Genomic DNA, 25,640 nt, shown 5'->3' with positions numbered 1-25,640 from the left:
AACCAGACAAATTACCTCTCTGCTACTATTTGGAATTACAAACTGTGACTCACCTAATCATATATTTTACCTGCTCTAACCTCTCAATAGCTCTCACTCTTTTTTTGTAGGCTATGTCTACACTACAAAATTAGGTCAATTTTATAGAAGTCAATTTTTAGAAATCGATTTTATACAGTCGATTGCATATGTCCCCACTATGCGCATTAAGTCGGCGGAGTGCGTCCTCACTACCATGGCTAGCATTGACTTACGAAGCAGTGCATTGTGGGTAGCTGTCCCACAGTTTCCGCAGTCTCTGGGGCCATTGGAATTCTGGGTTAAGCTCCCAATGCCTGATGGGGCAAAAACATTGTAGCAGGTGGTTTGGGGTACATGTCATCAGTCACTCCTCCCTCCGTGAAAGCAATGACAGACAATCGTTTTGTGCCTTTTTTCTTGGGTTACCCATGCAGACGCAAGCATGGAGCTCGCTCAGCTCACCGTCACCGCTGCTGTTGTGGGCCGGTCTACTGTGGGGGCTGCTGTGATCCAAGTAGCCAATGCAATCATTGACGTTCTGTTATCAAGGGCAGTGACTCTGGGAAATGTGCAGGCCTTTTTAGATTTTTGGTGCATCATATTCCTGTCCTTTCTTGCTGGAGAAGTCTTGCAGCCATACATTCCAGTCCGGTCAACACTGTAACACCCCATTGCACTTCTGTGATTGACACTGTAACAGCTCCAGGGCTCTTGTTCTTTTGCCTTGGCTGAGGTATCTTTCCCTACCAGGACCTCCAAGCATTCGACACAGAAGCACTTGCAGCAGCTGGTATTGCTACACAGCAGCAGATCCTTGCCTTCACAACAGACGGTGCAGTGTGACTGGTACCCATCCTCATTGTACATGTAGAAGAGCTCCAGGAATCGATCCCTGCAAGTCTGACAAAGGCCCCCAACAAACAGCTGGTGGAATGTGGCTGGGTTTTTTCTCCCACACAATAAACAACTGTCTTCAAGGCTCCTGTTGTTGTTTGTGACTTCGAAAACCATTTGCTTTCTCCTCTGGTCCTCCTCCACCAGCTCCTTGCTGTTGTTGCAGAAGTTAATCTTTAGCTGTTTGGCCAGGGGTTCTGGGAACATCTTCCCTGCCCGGCTCCTAGCAACCTCCAGGGCATGGTGTATGGCTCGTCAATAGGAGACCAGCTTATTAGACGTGAAGTGGTTGAAATGTTGCCTAAAAGCCATCAGACCCGCCAGCTCGTCTGCTGAAACCTCGGAGAACTTCCCATCCCCAAACCATTGCACCCAGTGCATTCCAGAGATTGCCTGATGTTTGGACGTGACTCTGTAGGAGACAATGATTGCAGACCACTAGGAGAAGCCCTTGATCTTCCCCCACACTAGCTCCCCAATTCCAAAATCTTTCCCATTCTGGTATTCCACCACTTCCCCTGCAACTCTGATCTTCTGCTCCCCAGCGATGAGCTCACGGAATCTGTTTTGGTCCTCCTGGGTGCTGCTGGCAGATGTGGTACTGCTACTCTGGGAGGACTCACTGGAATCCTCCTCAGTGAGGTCAATCAGGGGCACCTGGACAGACATGACCATCCTCCTCTTAGAGCACCGAATGGGAACCAGAGATTCCAGGTCATTCTCATCTTTAAGTTTCGTTTCATGGAGATTCAGTCCTGCCTGGAATATCACCTACCCCTGCCTATCCCTTGCTCTCATGGCTCATGAAGCCTGGATAGTAGTAAGGAGCAGTTCAATTATAGGCTGAGAAAGTGCAGAATGGTAGTAGAATGCTCCGTTGGAAGTCTAAAAGCTCACCGGCACTGTTTGCTGACTAGGTCAGACCTCTACACAATCAACATTCCCATTGTTATTACTGCTTGCTGTGTGATCCATAATATCTGTGAAAGTAAGGAGGAGACATTTATGGTAGGGTGGGAGGTTCAGACAAATCGCCTGGCATCCGATTTTGAGCAGCCAGACACCAGGGTGATTAGAAGAGCACAGCAAGGCGCACTGCACATCAGAGAGGCTTTGAAAACCAGTTTCATGACTGGCCAGGCTTTGGTGTGACAGTTATGTGTGTTTCTCCCTGATGCAAACCTGCCCTCTTTGTTGATTTTAATTCCCTGTAAGCCAACCACCCTCTCCCCTTTGAAATAAAGTAACTATTGTTTTGAAACCATGCATTCTTTCTTTATTCATTTTTTAAAAAATGAGAACGGACAAGGTAGCCCAGGTGGGGTGGGGGAGGAGGGAAGGACAAGGCCACATTGCTTATTGTAGCCACATTAAAATTCAAACTGTTTGAATGACAGTCTTCTGTTGCTTGGGCCATCCTTAGGAGTGGAGTGGCTGTGTGCCTGGAGCCCCCCCACCCCGCATTCTTGAGTGTCTGGGTGAGGAGGCTATGGAACATGGGGAGGAGGGTAGGCGATTATACAGTGGATGCAGCAGGGGTCTGTGCTCTTCTTGGCTTTCCTGCAGCTCCAACAGATGCTTCATCATGTCCGTTTGCTCCCCCATTAGCCTCAGCATCACGTTCTGCCTCTGTTCTTCATGCTCACTTAATTCTTTCCTTGCCTCTGCCACTGAGTGCCTCCATGCATTAAGCTGTGCCCTATCAGTGCAGGAGGACTGCATGAGCTCAGAAAACATGGCATCACTAGAGTGTTTTATCCACCTTCTAATCTGTGATAACCTCAGGGATTGAGATGATAAGGGGAGCGTAGAAACATTGTACGATTCTGGAGGGACTGCACGGTCACCTGTGCTGCTGAGTTCACCACACTGACCAAAACAGGAAATGAAATTCAAAAGTTCCCAGGGCTTTTCCTGTGTACCTTTCTGGGGGAAGGGAGTTCAAAGTGCTGTCCACAGCGGTCACAATGGAGCATTCTGGGATAGGTCCTGGAGACCAATACCATCGATTTGTGTATGCAGTACCCCAAATTCGACCCAGCAAGGTCAATTTTAGTGCTACATCCCTCGTCGGGGAGGAATACATAAGTCGATTTTAAGACCCCTTTAGATCAACAGAACAGGGTTCGTTGTGTGGATGCAGTCATTTTTAATTGACCTAATGCATCTAAATTTGACATAACCCCGTAGTGTAGACTAGGGCTTAGCTTATAAACCTATAGTTAGTTTACTGTAGAATTGGCTGCCAGCATTTGTCTTTGGTATAAGATGTGGGATATCAATTGATCTGGGGTAAGTGACTGGTCTCTTGGGACTGGTAGAAACCTGATGTGGTGAGATTTTATATTTAAGAAACCTTTTATCACAAAATTTGGTTTGTCTGGATGGCAAGATAGGCTGGAAAGTTTAAGGGGACTGTCTGTGACTCCATGGTAAGACTGTTACAGTGATCCAGGAGTTCACATTTATCACTGGCTTGGTGAAATCTAATTATAAAACACACCACCAGCTTGGAGTATCTGACAGTCTGCCCTGGGGAAGGCACTCACAGTTGTGTCACTCCAGACAGTGTGACAAAAACAAAAAAGCTGTTTCTGGTCAGCTCAAAACATTTTAGTTTTAGTAATGTCAAAATGTTATGTTTTGATCAAAGTAGGTGAATTGAAATATTTTTGAACTGATAATTTTTCCAGATTATCTGTTCCATGAACATTTTTGAATTTTCAGCTTTTTGGAACAAAACAAAGTTTCAAACTGTTGGAATTCCTACAGGATGGAAATTTTCAAATTTCTCTCAGCTCCATTACTCACCCAGCCCCATCTGTTCCTATTTTATTTTGTAAACAACTTAAAGGTTTTAACATGGAGAGGACACCCTGCCTTTCCTTGTTCCCTTTCCATTCCCTCCTTCATGCCCTCTGTTCCCTCCTCACTTCCTTCCTCTGCATGTCCCAGTGGTCTCCTTACCCCTGCATGAACTTGCCTGTCCCAGAACTACTCCCTTTCCAAGACGAGTGAGCATGGCTCTAAACCATCTCTTCATATGTCCCCAATCCCTGCCAACAAGGCTGTCCCTGTCAATCACTGCATACTTACTTGCAGACACCCACCTACATTTTCTTCTAGTCTCCCACCCTCTGCATCCGTCATCTACCCTCTCTGGCTCAGCTAAGTAGTTAAAATAGCATAGCCCATAATAAGCCACATGACAATTTATATTTATAAGTATTTTCAGCTGTTACTTCTGCATACAACTGAAAGCATTTGTGTATGACTGTGGCCTGGGACAGAGTCACAGGTAAAAGGAATATAAGTGGGTGGAGCAGGCAAAAGGAAATATGACAAAAAGCCTCATCTCAAGCCACATACATTTCCATACACATATTCTTTCTCTACTTTGACTTGCCCGATCAGGTCAGGAACTTGCTCAAAACAAAGCAAAAAACAAATGGCGAACAAAAGCTGACTTGCTTCAGCTGAGGGAAATCAAACAGTTTATAACTTACAAAGTCTCTTGTAAACAAAACAGGCCATTTGTTTTTGCTTCCTTGGTCTGACAGCAATGTCACCTGGTTGAGGCTGTGTATGTGTTTCTTCTCTTTATATATCTACTCTAATTATTCCCCATTTAACCAATTCCATGTCAACCTCAGTGTGAGGTACGTAAACACCCTTACAAGCAATGTTGTATAATTAAAATAAATAACATTAAGGTTGCAAAATCAAGCACTCAAAGTTATGGAGTGCCAGAATTAAGGTTGCCTGTGCAATCTTAATTCAAACCCTTGTAATTAAAGCTGTACATACACACAATTATGTACTATTTTCCCACAAGACCCCTATCAATGCACAGAATGGACAATGCTCGCTTATTGAGTAGGTATTCAATATTTTGTTTCGTTCTCAAAGTTCAGTGGGGGCCTACCCCCCCACACACCCCAGCCTTATCTACTGTATACTTTTCAAACCCTTCTCTAGTATAGAACTATTAGTTTCTATCATAGGCTGTTATATTGTGCTCATTATTATAGTATCTGAGTGGTTCACACATTAATACATTTATTTTACAGCACCCTGTGCAGAGGGGTGGCATTATCACCCCCATTTTACACATGGAGAACTGAAGTACAATCAAAAGTCTCCACTAATTTTGGGTGCCTAGTTTGAGATGCCTACGAGACTGATTTTTCATAGTGCTCAGCATTCTATGGCTCTTTATATACTTAAAGCACAGCTCCATTGACTTCAATTTCCGATGTCTCTGTCCAGCACTTCTGCAAATCAGACCCCTGAAACTCAAGTTGGGCACCCAGAGAATGAGTAACACAGCAAGTGACCACCTCTGAAAAGGTTGATGTAATGGTTTGTCGAGCATCATACAGGAACTCTGTGGCAGAGGCAGGGATAGAATCCAATTCCCCGGGAACCATTTACCTGTGATCATGTAATTAAAGATTATACTATAATGCATATGCACAAGAGGGATGATTACATAATTTTTTCAAAGAAGTCAGTGGAGAGGAAATTTTTTAACACTTCAGGTGAAAACCTGGTCATACTAAGGTCAGTGAAAATTTTGCCATGAATTGTAACAGAGCCAGAATATTACTCTGTTACTTTAAAATGCCCTTTCTGATTTTCCCAGAAAATTTCTACCCTAAAATGAATAATAGCATGTGACTTTTCATAGAAGTGGAGAGGAGCTGCTGAGTTCCGGGGATATTAGTAGTGAGTAAGGGGGAAAAAAACTTCAGTTTTATAACAAAAAACTAGCTTCAGCTTTACACATTGAGGCTACCACTATTCCAGAAAATACACATGTCCAAAAATCAGACTTGGTGTGAGTTGGTATAACTTTATTAGCTTTCCCTAGTTAGGAATCTGGCCCACAAATCTCTCTCCATTCCCACTATAAAAAAGAATTCAGCCTGCAGTGTGGATTTTTCTTGTGCACTTTAAAGTCAGGACAACCAATAAACCTGACTGTCAAAGTCACCCAGATCCTATAATTGACTTTATACACATCTACATATCACTTTTCTTTCCACCATGGAATATAATACTAATAGTTCTAATCTCCAGGCAAATAAGTATATATCAGAAACAGCCTGTTTCCTAAGGAAATCTGCCTTAATCTATGTAAAGTGATAAGAGTGTACCCTCAAACTAACCTCTTCTTCTCAGCTTTCTTTTGTCAGAACAGATTATTGACATTGTAGGAGATTGGCAATATTCAGAGAATATACAGTAATGTTTACTTTAAAAAATGAAACTGTTCAATCAAAGAGAGCAGACAGCTAGGACTTGCATCTAAGCCAAAGTCATCTCAATGGGAACTTTCCTGCAGTGCAATGCTCCATATTCTAAATTGTTACCATGCTGTGTCTGTCTGCTTATTTTTAGCTAACAGATGCAGCTCATTGCTTGGAATACAATTTACAGATTTTTATAATAAGTGTATGAATTATTAATATGCTTTTCACTTGTAACTTTGTGTGTTGTAATTCAGTAAATAATGATCAGCAAGAAATCAACAAGCAAGCTATGGTATGTTTTTGAAAAATCAAACAGCTATGACAGTAACATTAGAGGAAAATGTGCCCATATGGTGTCGACCTAAAGAAAAATGCATAGTCACTTTCTCTTTCAGGAGCAAGTTGTTTTACTCAATGGAAATATGCCTGGTCCAAAAACTGTAAAACTCTGGTGTCTCTAAATCTTTCACATGCTGTCAGAATAATGTTGAAACAATTTGTATGTAATGTTTTTTGTTGGTGTTTTTTTTGGGGTGTGTTTTTTTAATTTTGTTCTGTTTTGTTTTAGAAACAGCAAACAGTAATTTCATGTGATCTTTAGAAGAGATTTAGGTGGAAAAGGCAGTTTAGAAAAAATATTTTTAGTTCTTTGTATTCACTAGTAGGTAACAACAATCAAACTATCAAAAACAACTCATGTAGAGTATATATAAGTTCTGCAAGCAGCTTTCAGATAACATTATTTTTGATGGACTATTATTGTTAGACATCATCATCAAAGTTTGCTTTTGAGATGCTATAAAGAATCACTCTGGTTAAGCCCCTGTTCCAATGCCCAATGCAGGCAATGGAAGGACTCCCTTTGACTTCAGTAGGCTCTGAATCAGGTTCTTAGTAGATAGTAGATCTAGTGGTTAAAGCAGATATCAGATATTCTGGGCTCTATTCCCATTTTTCCCACTGACTTGATTGTATACATTTTTGGATTATTTTAGTTTACCTCTTTGTCCCTCAGTTTACAAATAATACCTGATACCTACCTAACAGCAGTGTTGGGAGAAGGGAAAGGCAAACGTTCCTTTAAAAAATATTTGGGCAAGCATTAAATCATGTTGTGGGACTTTGGAAGAGGGAGAAGCCCCTAATAAATACAAATAACTTAAAGAATACATTTTTTTCAGAATATCCAAGGGGAGCGATATTCTTAAAATGTAAAAACCCTGGATTATGAGAGACAAAGAGATGATAATAGCCAGATCTGAAAAACTACTTCTCAAAAAAGAATAAAAGAGTAACAAAGGAGACCAGGGAAATATTTATTAAAAATGTTTTTTTCTGTAAACCATTTACAGTCTTTACTGTAAAATATTGTCTGTTATAGTTTTGAATTAGAACATTAGATGGTTAACCTTCTGCTTCTGTGTCCGTTCGTACTCTCAGAATAATCATGGTGCTGTATTGTAATCTGAAAGAAAACAATTTGTCCTTGTATTTGCTCAAACTTTATCAAAAATATATAACATTAAAAAAATCTTCCAGCAAGTTTATTGTCCATGGAAACGAAGTGCTAGTAGCACTAGTTTTACCTATTAAAACACTAGAGCATTCCTCAATAATCTTCTAAAACACATTAGGGACACAACTTGTGGTATGTTTATAACTGTTGAGCTATATGAAGCATAAGCAGATAACTGGCAAATCCATCACACAACTCTGCCAGTACACCTGAGTCCTGACCCATAGCACCTGAACTATTGTAGACCAGAGCCTATTGTGCTGAATTGTGATAGAGACTAAGATGTGACCACTGAACTTGTGACCTATAAATAACCCCCCATTAAAATCAAGCTTTTTGTAGGGGAAAGTATAGTAAAGAGAAAATTGTTATATTTGACTATGGTCTTATTGCAGTCAGTCTCTGAATAGCTATTCTATAAAGGAATGAAAGGTTGTAAACTTATGATTTCTTTATCAGTAGGACAGCAATAGTCTTGGTGACAAAATGGTATGACAGTATTATAGTAGAAGCTTTTGTAAATTAAGTTTTATAAGATATTACATCTCAAGCACTAAGCTGAAGTGGCCCTATAGCCTTTACAAAGCATCTCACCCTTTATTAGTCTTTGTGTTTCTGATGTTAATCACATTTACTGGTCAGATATGATTTTGAGTGACCCTGAAAATATTTCAATATTTAGAGAACTAAAGCTTATACTTACCCAGGGGGAAATGTATACCTGTTCTTGAGATTCTGTGTTCAGGCAAGGACTTTCAAAGCTAGGCATCCTATTTTGCATTTTATTCATTTCACACCAACTGCATCTGATAATCTCATCCATTATTTGGGGTTAGGAGTGCTTGAACACTCCCAGGAGATTAAACTTCAGATGTGCATGCATGAGTTTGGGCAGAAAGTTTGCATACAGTATTATCTTGGAACTTGTCTGAATTTCAGTCTGCTAGGTAGATTCAGAACAAGATGAAGATTTTCTCCATGACATTTTCCTGCTTTCTCTAGCACACCTTCACATAATTTTGACATTGTCATTAAGTATTATCAGTGATACACTGTAAGTATTGTATTAATTAAATATAATACTCATGAAAGATGACATATTGAAAGTCTTGGGAATTAAAGGGTCCCATAACCTTGTCTTATCTGTGCTTAGCACAGTCCCCAAAAGCAAGTTAGAGCAGCCCTCAGGCTGCTCTAAATGCAGGGAGGCTGAAACATCTTCCAAGGGTATGTCTACACAGCAGTTGGAAGCATGCTTCTCAGTCAGGGTAGACACACTTGCACTAGCTTTGCTCCAGTTATCATGCTAACAACAATTCTAAGCCCATCCCACCACTCGAGCTCATGTGGCTAGCTTGAACTGCCACCCATACCATAACATGCACACTGCTATTTTCAGTGTGCTTGTGTGAGCAGAGCTAGCATGAATGTGTCTATATAGCCTGGGAGGTACACTCCAAACTGAAGTGTAACCATACCACAAGAACCTCAAGAAGCCTTTCTGATAACCAGACATCACTGGAGCACATTGGTGCTGTGACCTCATCCTCTCCCTTTACTGGTCCATGCCACACCCCTTGCCATAGATTGCAGGGGGAGCAAGGTAATGATGTAGCCCTGACTACACCAGTTCTATGCACTGGATGATTCTCTCTTTGCAATAGGAATCCTCAACTGGGCAGTTAGGTTAGTTTATAGTTTGTTCTGTGGCACTGCAGTGGCAAAACACAGATTTACCAGAGGTCAATGTCTCACCCCAATTCTCTATTTATTCACTAGACATGCATAACATGCCTCACAAAGGTTCCTCAACCTGATCCCTAGAGACCAACTTTAGGGGTGAAATTACACACTGGGCCAAAAGGTGCTACATTTTCTTTTATGTCAGAGGGTTAGTGCTGAACTAAATGAGTTGTGCTATTTAGGGAGGATAGAATCCACTCAACAGGCCCCATCACTTGTTCTCTTATGTTTTGGCTGTAGCTTTAAGCTGTTCCCCATGGCAGAAATCCCAGAGGATGGCAGCAGCAATATTGCCTTCCCTACATCAGCATGAATCCTTCATGGGCACAGAACCACAGACTGACACCTCCATGTGCCAGCTTCAGTGATCAGTAGATTTTAATGAATTATATTACTCATCATGAGATGTGGGAAATAATGATGGAGAGAGTAAATTCTGCTAGGAGAAATCAGAATAAAATATTTAGAAATCAAAATCCAAGGAGAATTAGTTTTAGCTGCTTTTCAAACAAACTAAAATATTGTAGGTTTCATTTATTAATATATAAACACCATATATGTGCAATAATGATCCAGTCTAATTTTATTCCCATCATAAACTCTTGCAGTAGAAGTATTGCATGTTGCCACAGCCATTCCCAGCATCAAGATTTATGGCAAACTCTCATGAGATTTTGCATAAAATCTTGGGATTGACATGACATTAACTATATAGAGATTTTGTTTAAAATATACTTAGTCAAAAGGCAAAAGAGTATTTAAAACGAAGGCACAGAAAATGGTATAACTGTATTACTGCAGCTTCTAGTTATTCAAGCATTCAAGAGACTTCAGATAGAACAAGCAGTTGTGGTTCATGATGCATAGCTACTCTGTTCCTTGCCTTTCCTCTGAGAAAAACTTAGCTCACAGAATAAAAACACAGAGCAACCAAACACCTACCAAATATTGCTTTGTAGACCAGCATTTTTCTTGATTGTCTGTAATATTTCACCTATCAATATCTTGCATTTCTTTAGAGGATAAAAAGAAACAATCCTGTTTTTTCTCCCAAAGTAAAAACAGAAACCGCACTATGCCATTATAGCAACCAGAGTTCTATTTATTCATTTCTCACTTGGTTTCGGGAGGAGACTGGTTGTTTGTTTTTGTCCCTGGAGTAAGTTCCTGGTATGAGGTTTGAAACATCAGGGATAATTAAGACAAACTGTACTTTTTACTCCAGCCAAAAGAAATCTTTATTTTAAAATAATTCCCAACTGAAGACTCTGAACAAAAATAGAGCCCAGTACTATTGAGGCAGCTTACAATATTAAATCTATCATGAACATTAGCATGGCTCTGAACTGGAGCATCTTACAATTTCATTCCAATCCAGCAGTTACAGTACTATGAGTGGGCACAACTACAGATAAAATGCTGAACAGTCAAATATGAAAGAGCCAGTGTAGGGATCAAATAAAAGACACACAGTGAGTATGTTTGTGTCTCAGAAACAATCCTGGTTAGAAGCTACAAATGTATTATTGTTGGACAAAGTTTAGAGCTCAGCAGATTGCATGCTGATAAGCATTCAGTATCATTTTTCATTTACTCACAGTATTTAAGAAGCGTAAGAATTCATGTCCTCTTAAAATTTGTGTTAATCGTTGTGGATTCAGCACATTCAGCTCCCCATTGCCCAGTAATATGTGAACCCTTCCAAAAAACATTGAGCAAAATTATCTGCTAGTTTAAAGTGGGACAGCTCCATTGAAGTCAGAGAATTTAGTCCCTTCCCTCGCTACACACTAGAAACCAGGAGGATGCCAGCTTTCACTTCCATACCCTGTTCATCAATCCATCTCTGAATCGTCAACCAGCTTTCATTGTTTTTAAAACAATCTGCCACAAATATATTTCATTTGTTCCACTCCAATGTGGAATTTCCTCCCAAAACTACACAGCTTGAAGTCTAATCTGGCAGTGCTGAGTCCTGCACCATTAATAGATCTAAGGCCCTATATCTTGCAACCCTTCAGGAACAGAAGAGTGATTTTCATATTGCTGGAAATGGGCTTTCTAGAGGCACAAATAATAATTAGGCTTTTCATTTGTAAATGTTGATTTTACCATATACACACAAAGTCATGAAAAAATATTTCCAACAGTAATAATCTAAATGTACAGATAGGCAAAGAAAGAAAACTACTGCTTGACACTGATTTAAGGATATTTACTTTATGTTTTGACATGTGATGTTGACAATTTGTATTTTAATAGCTATACAGTTATGTTTTAATCTCAGTGTCTACAAAAAGATATTTTATCCCAGTTTCAGATTTTTCTACCATTGTATTTGTGATAATGTTTATCTTGCCCTGAGGCCTGTATTGTTGGACTAATAGTAACCTGGTTGTAGAGGCAGAGGGACACAAATGTTAGTAATAACAATGCTTAAGATCTCTAAACAATTTCTAAAGCAGTTTTTTGGTGTAATAGCAGACAATTTTTCTATAACCTTGAGAGATTCATTGTATATGAGACAACTACCCTTGCTCATTCTTTGTTCATCTTCCATAAAAATGACTTTCATGGACTCTGGCATACACAGAATGGGATGCTATAAATATATATCTATGAGGGTCAAAATGTGTATGACTGAATTTTATTATTTGGGCAGGAGCATGCATTCATGTAATAATCACTAGTCTGATTCTCTGATGCTCTGAGCTTTATTTAGTCATTTATGCCAGTACAAAGTGACTGAAAGAGCTGTGTAAAATTCTACTATGTATTACAGTGGCATTTTACATACATCTTGCATTGGTGTAAATGATTTCTTAAGGTGCAGGGAGATGTATCTGGTCCTCTTTCATAGGAGAGACACTCAAGCAAGCAGAATTAAAATTACATGAGAATTTTATGACTTTTGAATGCTTAACCATGCAATCAAAACATTTTTTTTTATGTAAGGGTTTTTTATGGAATAAGTCAATGAAATAAATGACTACAGTTTACTATGACATTTCAGGGTAGGATCACAATATCACACTGCAGTTGATGCTGAGCATTTATTTCAAGAAATATGGGCATCTATTTGGAGTTGTGGTTTTTTTTCAAGTATACAAGTATGCCTGGTGTGTTTGGTGATCACTTAGAGACAGAGTCTGTCACCATTGCTTGGGCAAAGTCACTTAGTGTCTCTGTGCCTCAGTTCTTTCTGTAAAATGGGGATACTAGCACAAGGATTTTGTGAGGATAAATAATTTAAAGACTGGGAGTTGCTCAGTTATTACAGTAATGGGGGACATCTAAATACCTAACAGAGAGAGAGAGCGAGAGATAGAGACAGAAAATATGGTACTAGAATCTGACCTTAAATGCTCTTAAATTTCTTGAGGTTTTGCAATATTTATCCTCTAGTTTTCATACTAAGGAACACTTTGAATTCATGTCACATTTAAGAAATTGAACAAAATAGCTCTACTAATAAATATTAACATAGTTTCTTGACACATGCACAGTGACGTTAGTGGGGAAAGTCGTAAACCCACACATATCACTGTCACTGCCATAGAATGGGCCAGATTGTGACAAACTTTTGCATAGTTAGAAAATAACTAGGAGTAAAAAATCCAGTATATGAACTACATAGGAGCAGTTGCAGAAGCAGGGCCTACTGAATTGGTGGAAGGGAATAAGATGGAACTCAGTTGGGGCTCCAGTACCTTCCCCCTCAAACACACACTCCTCCCACATACCTAGGCTGTGCAGGGGAGACTCCCCCCTCTATGGGGAAACTAGGATCCAAGTGGTGCCTCCCTGACCAATTCCCACCATGTTGCCTTGGGGAAAAAACTGCAGAGAGTAATCAGACAGAGACTGGTAGAGGCACAAACAGCCAAAGCAGGGACTTCTGGACATTCACAGAACTTCTTACAATGCTTGGACCGGACTTTCTCAGCCCTATCCTAATTGGCTGTTTGCTCCAACTCTCCCCCACCCTCCCTTTCCCCCATGTCTCTTCACCACAGCTTCACCCTCCATGCCTGTCCCTCTTACCCTCTTCTCCCCTTCTGACTGCTACAACCCCCCTACCCTTCCCTTTCGATTTAGTTTATTCCCTCCTAACTAAACTTACAAAAATAAATTGTGGCACAGTCATGACATTTGTTGCCATGAAATGGCTTACTCTGCTTGTGTGCTATCCCTTTTTCTCTCTACTGTGTTGGTTTTGTCTATTTAGATTACAAGCACTTTGAGGATGGTGGGAGGGAGGGTGACTGTACAGTATACTGTGTTTATATCCTAGCTAGCACATTTTGGCCCCATTCATGGTTGATTCTTAGAAACTACTATAGTAAACATGATTTTTAATAAATAATGTGATTATTTCTTTCATGCCTGACCATGTTCATTTTTGCATGTATAAGGATCTACAAATGGTGCGGCAAAGAGAGATAATCTGGAACCAGGTTCTGCATGAAGAATCAGGACACCTATTCTCATCTGAGATATAAAGTCTGGCTGTACTGCTCATGTCAGCTTTAGTAATAAATAACCTTTCCAGAAATATGAAAAAAAACCAAAACTTTAATACAGTGCTGGAAATTACAAGCAGTGGAACTATGACAAGGTCTTTCCCCCTTGTTTGTTGCATACTGCACACAATTGCCAGTGTTGAGTACAATGAAAAAAATATTGCACATACAAAATAGCAAAAAAACAAAGTTAGATATTCACAAGCATTTTTATAGTAGAAAAGCTGTTTTCATGCAAAAAACTGTACATTTCATCCTGAAATACTCTAGAAATACTGCACTCACAAACATATTTGGCACAGTTATGTGCAAGCAATAGTTATGGACATTTTCAGAATTAGACAAGAGAAAAAAAGTCTTAAATCTGAGCAGTGTGCAACCATTCAGAATCTGTCTGTGCTGCCCTTCCATACTCCAGAAGATATCAGCCAACTTGTATCTGGCACTGACAAAGGGAATACTAATAAGGACTCTCTGTGACATCCGGAGGTCATTTGATAATTCCACAAGGTGTATGTTGATTTAGCCTGGCAATTCCATTGATCTGCCTGATGAAAAAAACAAGGAAACTGACAAGAAAGGTCTTAGACTCACATAAAAGTGGTTTGATGCACTGAAGAGTAATGGCCACATCAGAGAAAAAACAGTATTACATTCTGGCTATGCAGGCGAAACACAGATTCAAAATGAGAACAGGTTCTTTCCTGATAGAGAGACACGTAAACCAGTAGATAGAAAGACTAATTAACAGGGTGTTTGAATGCATTTGGAATGACCATGATCCAAATAACATTGCTTTTCACAGAGCACAACAGCAGTAGAAAGAAAATAGCCATTCAGAGGGAGAGAGATCTCTGTGGGGCAACCTGCACCACTTTGAACTAGTTAGCATCACTCCCATGTTTCAGGTGGTTTCAGATGAAGCTAGGACCGCACAGATATTTCCAGGATACTATTGTTGTTTGCCAGTTCAGACCCTTTAATGTCTTGGCTGTTTGAGATGGATCTATAGCCAGTCCTGTTTCAGATAACTCAGCCTCGCAAAATTCTCATGAAAATTTATGGGCCAAGATACAAAAACCAACTCAGTCACTTTTTGTCATGGCTTAATTACAAATGTACAAATGAGGCTGGAGCTGCACCAATTTTTACCAGGAGAAAACATGGCTCCAAATACAAGCTTGGACAAGAACTATGTTCACATGGAGTTAAGGTTGAAAGTATGTATCAGTAGTTTAGGTTAAAATACATTACAGGGATGTTACAATTTTCCCCAAACCCAGCATTATAAACTCAGGAAATTCAGAATCCAGGTTAAATTTAAAAGAAATCCAAACACTCTAAGGTAAGAACTGCAGTTAAGACCCCAAAACTATCTTAACTTTTTCCTGTAGTGACACAAAGCAATAACCATTTGATTATTAATGAGGCATTTTAGTGTTTGTAGTTGTATTTTGTGGGATTTCCAAATATAATTCCCATTAGTCCATACTGATGTATCTTCTAAGAGATTAATTTAGCAATGTAAAATACTACTGTAGAGAAATGTTAGGTTCCGAATGGCCTACAATATCTTTTGAGAAACAAAGTTAACAAAGTTTGAGATTACTTAAACGCCTCCTTTTAACATAATATTTTAAAGTGGTTTTGCCTTTACAGTCATTTGTGTCTTGTGAACTAATAAAGAGATGTTATACACCATCATGACGCCAATGAGAAATATCACTGTGAGAAAAAAGGACAAAAATATGTTTTGAAAACTTCACCTATATGAAACAAACAGGTATTGACTTCCTCTTTGGAGGAACAGTAAGACCTATTGAATCTCCAAGCAAATTTGTCACAACATTAGTTACAGCTCTCATCATTGGTAAGCAAATCCTGACAGCAATTCATTATTTGCTTGATATGTTCTATGTGCATATGTCTGCACTTTTTTTTTCATTAGGAAAGATGAAGCATGTCAGCTTTGAATTGGCCTCCAGTTATCTTCATAGGGGACATAATTTTGCAATTGGAAAGAAGTATCCAAATGTTTCATTCCAGAAAACAAGGTAGCTAAAAGCACAATAGAAGGTTAAAGAGGATTTGCATACTGAAGAGATCAGCAGTATGACATACTGACCTTGCACATTAGTTATTAGACTATTTACGGTATTACAGTCAATGAAAAGAGGACATGGGAAAAAGGCATCTATTAAACTAAACATTCCTGTGGCTTGCACATTTAAATTAGTTCTTAATGAAACACCAGCTCTTTCAAGGAAATTTATTTTAGAAACACCAAGACTGGAATTATCCTGAGCAGTTGAAATCAGACCTCAGCACAGCATTTTGAATTTATTTTGGATTGAAATGGTCTTTAGTATGTGCAAATCATTGAAGTGCCAGTGTGTGCCTGAGGAACCTAAGGCTTTCTTCAATATTTTATGGGAAAGATTTTGATCTATGATTTATCAGACAGCACTAAGGGCAGAGGGTTTTGGGTTTGTTTTTTTTTCATTCAAAATTAATCATTCTCCTGGTAAATAGATTTTTATACCATTCCCATTTCTTTCCTATTGAAAAAGTCTACTTTGGGATATGCCTGTCAAGTTGAGTGACCAGCCATAGAAGTGCTATAAAATGCAGGTTCTCTTCAAGCTATACAAAATATTACAGTGTGGCACAAGCAGTTGGACATTTTCTGATTTGTAGGTGCTGTTGAACAGAGAGACTAGTAAGTCCCTTATCTTACTTTTCCCCGTTCTTATCTCCAACTTGCCACTATATGTTGTTTCTTTATCCTTCTTTTCTGCCAGGGTGTAGATTATTTAGGCAACAATTTGGTGGGCCCAAGAGCATCTGCAGCAAGCTCTTTAGATCATGTTATCTCTAGAACAGCTTTTCTAGTCTTTGGTGTTTTCACATCTGGAGATTTAAAACAAGTCATCCCAGTATTTTTCCTTCTACAGCCATGTCTGACTGGAAAGCATTAGCAGAAGCAAAATGTGCTTCTATTGCTAATTGATTGAAAAGCAAATAGGAAAAAAAAGCAATATCTGAGTTTCAGGTTTTATAACAAGCCTCATGAGTTGGTGCTACTGTTTATTTCTGCAAACAAGTCTGAATGAAAACATGCTAGCAGGCATATAAAGCTGCTGCTACCTACTTAGCTGAATACGAAATATTTTGAAAAAGTATTACATGACTTTTTTAGATTTGATAAGAAATCATGCCGGTTGTTGAGACTTTTTACTTTCCCAAACTAGTGTCAATTAAACTAACACCCTGAACTGTGCTGGTGCTGTTACTTGGCTGAAATGGAATAAGAGACTTATCTCCTCCAACTGAAGTTTCTAGAATAGCCTCTAAACTATTGTGGCATTTCTAAGATACCTTGCTATTGAGCAGGGAATGCGTAAATTTGCTTTGATTAGCCAACACTAATATGAGTCAACAGTATACCCTTATTGCTAAGAAAGCTAATGGCATTTTGGACTGCATGCGTAGCAGCACTGCCAGCAGATCGAAGGACATGATCATTCCCCTCTATTTGGCATTGGTGAGGCCTCATCTGGAGTACTGTGTCCAGTTTTGGGCCCCACACCACAAGAAGGATGCGGAAAAATTGGAAAGAGTCCAGCAGAGGGCAACAAAAATGGTTAGAGGGCTGGAGCACATGACTTATGAGAAGAGACTGAGGGAATTGGAATTATTTAGTCTGTTGAAGAGAAGAATGCGGGGGGATTTGATAGCTGCTTTCAACTATCTAAAAGAGGGTTCCAAAGAGGGTGGATCTAGACTGTTCTCAGTAGTATCAAATGATAGAACAAGGAGTAATGGTCTCAAGTTGCAGCGGGGAGATTTAGGTTGGATATTAGGAAACACTTTTTCACTAGAAGGGTGGTGAAGCATTGGAATGGGTTACCTAGGCAGGTGGTAGAATCTCCTTCCTTAGAGGTTTTTAAGGTCAGGCTTGACAAAGACCTGGCTGGGATCATTTAGTTGGGGATTAGGTCCTGCTTTGAGCAGTGTGTTGGACTAGATGACCACCTGAGGTCACTCTGTTGACTCATATCCAGCTTCTTCTCCACTGTAACCCCTAGGTCCTTTTCTGCAGAACTGCTGCCTAGCCATTCAGTGCATGGGATTCTTCTGTCCTAAGTGCAGGACTCTGCACTTGTCCTTGTTGAACCTCATCAGATTTCTTTTGGCCAAATCCTCTAATTTGTCTAGGTCCCTCTGTATCCTATCTCTACCTCCAGCATAACTACCACTCCTCAAAGTTTAGTGTCATCTGCAAACTTGCTGAGGGTGCAGTCCATGCCATCTTCCAGGTCATTAATAAAGATGTTGAACAAAACTGGCCCCAGGACTGACCCCGGGATATTCCACTTGATACTGGCTGCCATCTAGACATCAAGCAGTTGATCTCTACCTGTTGAGCTGGACAATCTAGCCAGCTTTCTATCCACCTTATAGTCTTTTCATCCAATCCATACTTTTTTAACTTGCTGGCAAGAACACTGTGGGAGACCATTTCAAAAGCTTTGCTAAAGTCAAGATATGTCACACCCACCACTTTCCTCATTTCCACAGAGCCAGTTATCGCATCATAGAAGGCAATTGAGTTGGTCGGGCATGACTTGTCCTTGGTGAATCCATGTTGACTGTTCCTGATCACCTTCCTCTCCTCCAAATACTTCAAAATGGATTCCTTGAGGACCTGCTCCAGGATTTTGCCAGGGACTGAAGTAGGCTAACTGGTCTGTAGTCCCCCGGATCCTCCTTCTTCCCTTTTTAAAGACAGGCACTACATTAGCCTTTTCCCAGTCATTCGGAACCTCCCCCAATAGCCATGAGTTTTCAAAGATAATGGCCAATGGCTCTGCAATCACATCTGCCAACTCCTTTAGCACCCTCAGATGCAGCGCATCCAGCCCCATGGACTTGTGCTTGTCCAGCTTTTCAAAATAGTCCTGCACCACTACTTTCTCCACAGAGGGCTGGTCACCTCCTCCCCATGCTGTGCTGCCCAGTGCAGTAGCCTGGGAGCTGACTTTGTTCATGAAGACAGAAGCAAAAAAAGCAATGAGTACATTAGCTTTTTCAACATTCTCTGTCACTAGGTTGTCTCCCTCAGTCAGTAAGAGGCTGACACTTTCCTTGACTTTCTTCTTGTTGCTTACATACTGAAGAAACCCTTCTTGTTACTCTTAACATCTCTTGCTAGCCGCAACTCCAAATGTGATTTGGCCTTCCTGATTTCACTCCTGCATATCTGAGCAATATTTTTATACTCCTCCCTGGTCATTTGTCCAATCTTCCACTTCTTGTAAGCTTCTTTTTTGTGTTTAAGATCAAAAAGGGTTTCATTGTTAAGCCACAAATGTAGAATGATGTAAAAAAGAGTAACTGCATTTAACAATAAAACAACGTAAAACTTTAGAGCCTACAAGTCCACTCAGTCCTATTTCTTGTTCAGCCAATTGCGCAGACAAACAAGCATTCAGTATTGGGGAAGGATAGGGGAAGGAGGGAAGTAAATAATAACTTGTGGAGGGGGAAGGTGTCTTGCTGCTGCTTTTGGAAGATTGGTTTCTGGTACTGGGCTCGTGAGGCTCACTTCCTTTTACTGGGGTAGGTAGGTTCCCTTAAGCTGAGTGAGCTCTTGTTTGCAAGGGAGTGTGGATTTTACCTCAGAGACTTGTTATACTGCAGGGGAGGAGAGGCTAGTTCAGGGAGGAAGAGCTCACTACGTCATGTTCTCTATGGGTTACCCCTGGAGCAAGCAGCTGGCTAGAGGCAATGCGGAATGATGCAAGGGGGTTAATTCTGGGAGTGAGGGGCTGGCCGGGAACAATAGGGCCTACCGCGGGCAGTTCAGAGCTTGTGGGGGGGCAGCACAGGGCTCAGACCCAGATGCAGGCAGCATGGGGCAGGGGGGTTAGCTCCAGCCCCAGGATTCGTGGGGAGGGTGGCTCAGGTGAGCCCTGCAAGGCGGGGAGGGGAGCAGCTCCAGTGTGCCCCTGGCCATCCTGTTTTTACTTTAAAAACACGGGGATAAGAACAACTTTACTTTCTGTAGCCTCATCTCTTCCTGCCCTCTGGTGGAGGCTTGTGTTACTGCTCATGACCAGACAGATTCTTTGGAGCATCTCATACTGCCCTCCCGCCCAGAGTGTCTGCGATTAATGTGGGTTAAAAAAATTGTGCTGTGAGTTAAATTGCACCCGTTAACAGCAGTTAATTGATAGGCCTACTATATATCTATATTACAAATGTGTTTATACCTGGGGAACGCCCACTAGGCAAAACCCTCTCAGTCTAGATGACTGTCTGGGAAGGGCCCATTCAGGTTAATGAGCCATTAGGAGAAAACAATAGGCCTTAGAAAAAGTTTATCTCCAACCGGGAAACCTTCCTGACGATGCTACAGACAGCCTCTGAGTTATGACCACTGGAATGCTTTTAGGACATGTGACCAGGCCACTAGTGCGGGACTCCATCTTGAGATACCAGTGTTTTTCCACTACTGGCATGGGAACCAAGCTTTGAAACAAAGGGTTCCCGCCATATGCAAAAGATATATAAGGCAGAGGAGTGATATTATCGTGTTTCTTCACTGATTCCCCGCCCAAAGACACTCTTGGAAACACCTAAGGAACAGAGGGACTGATCTGGGGGAAGTGCTGGACCCAGGTTAAAAAGATTTTTAACCTGTGAATGAAACACCTGGAGATTTTAAGCTGCAAGTTAGTGGCAGCTTGACCCTTAAGAATCTGCAGCCTGCTGGTATCATCACTTAGAGTGAGGATCTGCTATTCATATCCAATCTCTTTAGTATGTTGAACTTAATTTGTGTGTTTTATTTGCTAGGTTATCTACTTTGATTTCTCTACTATCCCTTACAATCACTTAAAATCTATCTTTTGTATTTAATAAACTTGTTTTTACTTTGTCTTAAAGCAGTGTATGTGGAAATCATAACTCAGAGCAGAAAGTTGTTGTATATTTCCTCTCCACATTGAGGGAGGGGGCGAATTTCATGAGCTTATGCTGTACAGTTCCCTGTGCAGTGCAAGACTGTATAATTTTGGGTTTACACTCGAGAGGTGGGTATGTGCCTGAGTAGCTGGGAAGTTCCTTAGCTGAAGCCTCCCCAAGCAGAGCTGATTATGGTGTCTATAAATAACTGTTGCTGGGTGTGTCTCTACCTGTATGCGTGCTGGTAAAAGTGCAAGCTGGACCCTGGCAGAGGGCTTGGCAGGCTGATCACAGCATTACAGTGTAAAGGGAGCCCAGTCTGGTGGATTGGGGGACAAAGTGATACCCTAGTTCCAGGTGGTGCCCCGGGGGGAACCTATCACACTTTCCTCTTGCTACTGCTCTGTTGTATAGATTTCTACTCTTCAGAGTTGTTGACTTGCTGCCAAAATCACTAGGCACCTACATGCTACCCAGTAGCAATACAGTGTCCCAACTGTTCCCACCAGCCGCACTGTTATAAGCTCATTTGCCAGCATAACAAATCCAGACCTCCTTCTAATCCAAATCTTTGAACTATGTGATTCATAACTGCTTTGTTCCTATTATAACAAGCTAAAGTTAACTTAGACTCCTGCTTAAACATTGGATGGCATTAAGTAATTCAGGCATTAAACTACCTGCAGACTAAGTGTAATACACATCTTTTTGTAGTTGTAGAAATGACACCAAAATATAGCAAATACACTTATCTTTGAAAACAGTTAAACATGATCAAATTTGTGGTCAGCCTACTTAACCATACATGCCCATGCCATCCCATCAACACTGGCATATTAGTCCTAGTCCTTCAAATACTAATTGGAAAATATACACCATAATGCTGGGTGTTGTAATAAACTTCTGCTTGTCATTTACATTTTTTCTGTTGTTTTATTAGAGGCTAAATACAAGTATGGTAAATCAAAGTTTTCTTATATACTTGACATATTGGTATTACTTTTTGTGCCAGGTGTTATATGTATGTATGTTCTTTATTTTGCACCAAAGGATAACATGGTGCTTTACACACCAGTTATGGAGACCAGTTCTTGGTTTGTAGAAATTTAATATCTATCTTATAGTAAGAGAATACAAAGAGTAGTTAGAGGCTTAAAGGACAAAAGTTAATGACCAGGACATGACTGAGCATACTCTGATATGTATTTCTGTAATGATATGTATTTCTTTAATGTTGATGCTGACTTTGTGCAAGGTCAGAATGTAATGTTATGTCATTATTATTGATTTGCATATGTTCTGATTAGCATTTTTATGTAGCATTTACAATGACTTTGGCCATACTCCTTTGTGTATTTTTATAATATTGCTGCTGTCACTGTACTCTAAAATGTATTTTACATAATGGTTTTATACATGCTCTAATATATATTTTTTAAAGAATTAAAGCTGTTTTTTGGGATATGTATTTTTATAATGCTCCTGCTAGCTTTTGCACTTTTTAAGTTATGTTCCTTTGGTTCACATAGAACTGTCTTCCACTTAGTCCCCAAACCCTTTTTGCTCTTTTCAATTATTTTTCAATAAAACACTTGGATGTAAATGAAAGGAAAACATTTTATAAAATGCAAAAGACATTTTGCACCAGCAAACTACAGAAGATATTTCACAAAATCCCAAAATGTACTAGTATTTCTCTACTGTGGAGGGGGTCACACATCAATTCTGGGAGATATGTTTCAGCTTTATCCTATTGTTATATATTTCTACTGTCTATAAGAATTTGTGAAAATTTGTTTGGATTAGATTGAAATGCTGACACTTCACAAGAGTTTGATGAACAAATCCAGAATAAAATATATTAACAATATCCAGAATTGCACTAAAAAGGAATGCTTCATTTATCTCTAATTAGAAGCAAGATGAATAAATTCTGAAAATTCTCCAACATTACCTCAGTCTGACTCTCACTCATTCAACTCCATTCCTTGACACAGGTAGCATAAAAACATTTGTTTACACATACGTATAAGAGCACTAAAAATGGAACTATAGGAGAAAGTTAACATCTATTTCCTACCTGCAACATAAATTTGTAATGGCTCCTCATAGGTTATACGTACACTGCTGCTGCAAAAATTCTAACAGGCCTCATAGGAACCTTAGAGCCTGAAGGGGCTTCTAAAGCTGCACCTGCCCATACCTTTGATTATGTGTCACCAAGAATCCCAGTGCCTTTAGGCTGAGTCTTTCCAATTGCCTGAGTTGCACCCGGAAGCTCTTTGGTTAGAGTGAAATCTATGATGTAGAGCTTGGTTGGTATTAGTTTTCTTCTCCGCTTACTTGAGTTATCCTTTAACAGATTCATCCTTATGACAGTTCCCTCTCCCTTCTTAATCTCTTTTCCCCTCCTGCACATCTATTATAATATTAGCTTCATTGTTATGATTCTGCTGATTATTATTTAATCACCAATTATATACTAAGACCAATAGCACAGAAAAATACAGGGTAAAACTTTTAAGAGTGTTTATAGCTCCACAAAAGGCACTCAGGCACCTAACTCCAGATTTAGGCACATAAATCCCAGTTTTAAGTCTCATTGCAATTCACAGAATCCCTGCTCAGCTGCTGCTTAACCCCATCGGCACCTAAACCCACTCAGTGAGTATGTTTTTGCAGCAAAAGTTCCCTAGGTACCTATGTTTCTGCATCCAAGCATGTGCAGTGTTGCCTCACTTTCCAGACATCCAGAAAACCATCCCTTGCCCCAAACTAACTGCAATCCATTAACCCAGGGAAGATAAGCACCCAGATAACTGTCTTGCCTATGGGGTCTAATCTATCAGGTGCACTCAGAGTCTGCCTAGTTCAGCAGAAAACAACCAAAGAGGGACTGGAGTGTAGAGAAAGATCGCCTTACAACCTTTAGCCTAGTGTTTAGGGTATTCTGTGAACTATAGTCATTCTAACGCTTGCTCTGGCCCAATTAAACTTAATTATTCAATTAGGTAGTTAAAGTGGAACAACTTCTCCAGGAGAGGTTGAGGAAGACCCACAGCGTAATATCCTATAGCTGAGTGGTTAGAGCACTCATCTGAGAGGTGGCTGATCCCTGTTCAAATCCCTTCTCCTCAGGCAGAGGTGGGACTTAAATAAGAGGTCTGCTACATCCCAGGTGAGTATCCTAATCACTAGGATAAAGGTTGTAAGGGAGTGCCTCTTCTACCCCATGGCTGTTTTGCGTAAAGCTAGGTGGCCTCTTAGCATGCCTACTACATTGGGCCCCACAGGCAAGATAAGCAGGCAAACACCTATCCTACCCATAGTTTGTGGATGAGGGCTAAGGACACACCCTTATCACTGACATCTCCCACCGGCTAGTTTAAGCTGAAAGCCATCTAGCCTCCTGCCTTTTGTAAATGGCAGTCTAAGCACCTATCTCTCCACAATCATCATATTGACAGCCTATGCACCCAACTCAGGCTTTCTGGATAACAGTATTGCAACTGTGATTTTCTAGACATCTGAAAGTTAGGCATTATGATTCTCTGTGTTGCAGTACCTAAGTCCCTTTGAAGACCCAGGCCTAAATGCTGTAGGCAAAGTCAATGTGACTAAACCTTTGGACTTAGGTTCTCAAGTCACTTTGTTGCTTTTAAAGATTTTATCCACAGTTCCTTCCCAGAGCAATTTGTATTTGGATGCCTATGCTTCCCTCCATGTATTCCTGAGAAGGGGAGCCTGCACCTGCAGGAGTAAATTTTGTGAGTCACACAAGAGAAACTGATTGTCAGATACATTCAGCTGGCCACTAGATTTCAATGAAGGTTCTCATCTGAATATTCATTTTGCCAGAGAATGTATCTGACCTTCACTCCCCCATATCCTGTGATGCACTGATTTCCTTTCCACTAACAATTTTGTTGACAACAGCTGCTTTTTGCAGATGTAAAAATTACTTGATTAGAGCTAGATGAATAATTTTGAACAAGTCAATTATTAGATTAATTTTATGTCCTTTTCAGAAATCATATATGAACAGATGAGATTTTCTGGCATTTGTTATGCCAAATTATTCATAGAATAATTTCTGCAAATGTTTTTTGTCTGTAGCTTGTTCATGAGCAGTTTTTTTGTGAGTATTTAGAATTCTAAATTTGAAATTACAGTTACATGAGAAGACACAAAGGTCGTATTGTATGTATTAGTTCCATGATTTGATGAGCATAACTCTTAGAATCAAGTTTCAGAGTGGTAGCCGTGTTAGTCTGTATCAGCAAAAACAACAAGGACTCCTTGTGGCACCTTAGAGACTAACAAATTTATTTGGGCATAGGCTTTTGTGGGCTAACCCACTTCATCAGTGGGTTCTAGCCCACAAAAGCCTATGCTCAAATAAATTTGTTAGTCTCTAAGGTGCCACAAGGACTCCTCTTAGAATCAAGTTTCCAGTGTGCATACTTATGATTGAGTTTGTGATCAGAATGAATTTGTGGTCAAATTCACCAGTAGGCTCTGACCGCTTTGCACTATACTAGTGATGCAAAGCTGTTGTAAGCCCAGTTTAATTTACCAGTTAAGCCACATCTATGACTACTTAATGGCACTGGACTGTTGAAAGGCAAACAAGGGATTCTGGTGAGTGAAATTCATTTACCATAAATATTCTGCAGTCTTTGTTGTTTCTGGGAGTGATTGTGCTACTAGACTTGTTCA

At 40.1% G+C, this 25,640-nt stretch overlaps 1 pseudogene; it reads right to left on the bottom strand.

Moving 5' to 3' along the window:
* Window positions 1-601: 601 nt before the first annotated feature.
* Window positions 602-25,640, bottom strand: part of LOC127047386 (DNA (cytosine-5)-methyltransferase 3B-like) — a 32,082-nt pseudogene continuing 7,043 nt past the window's right edge.

This window comes from Gopherus flavomarginatus, chromosome 3, assembly GCF_025201925.1.
Source record: "Gopherus flavomarginatus isolate rGopFla2 chromosome 3, rGopFla2.mat.asm, whole genome shotgun sequence".
In the NCBI taxonomy this organism is placed as follows: Eukaryota; Metazoa; Chordata; order Testudines; family Testudinidae; genus Gopherus; species Gopherus flavomarginatus.
Note: the sequence above shows the minus strand (reverse complement) of the source record. Positions and strands in the feature narration are given on the sequence as shown.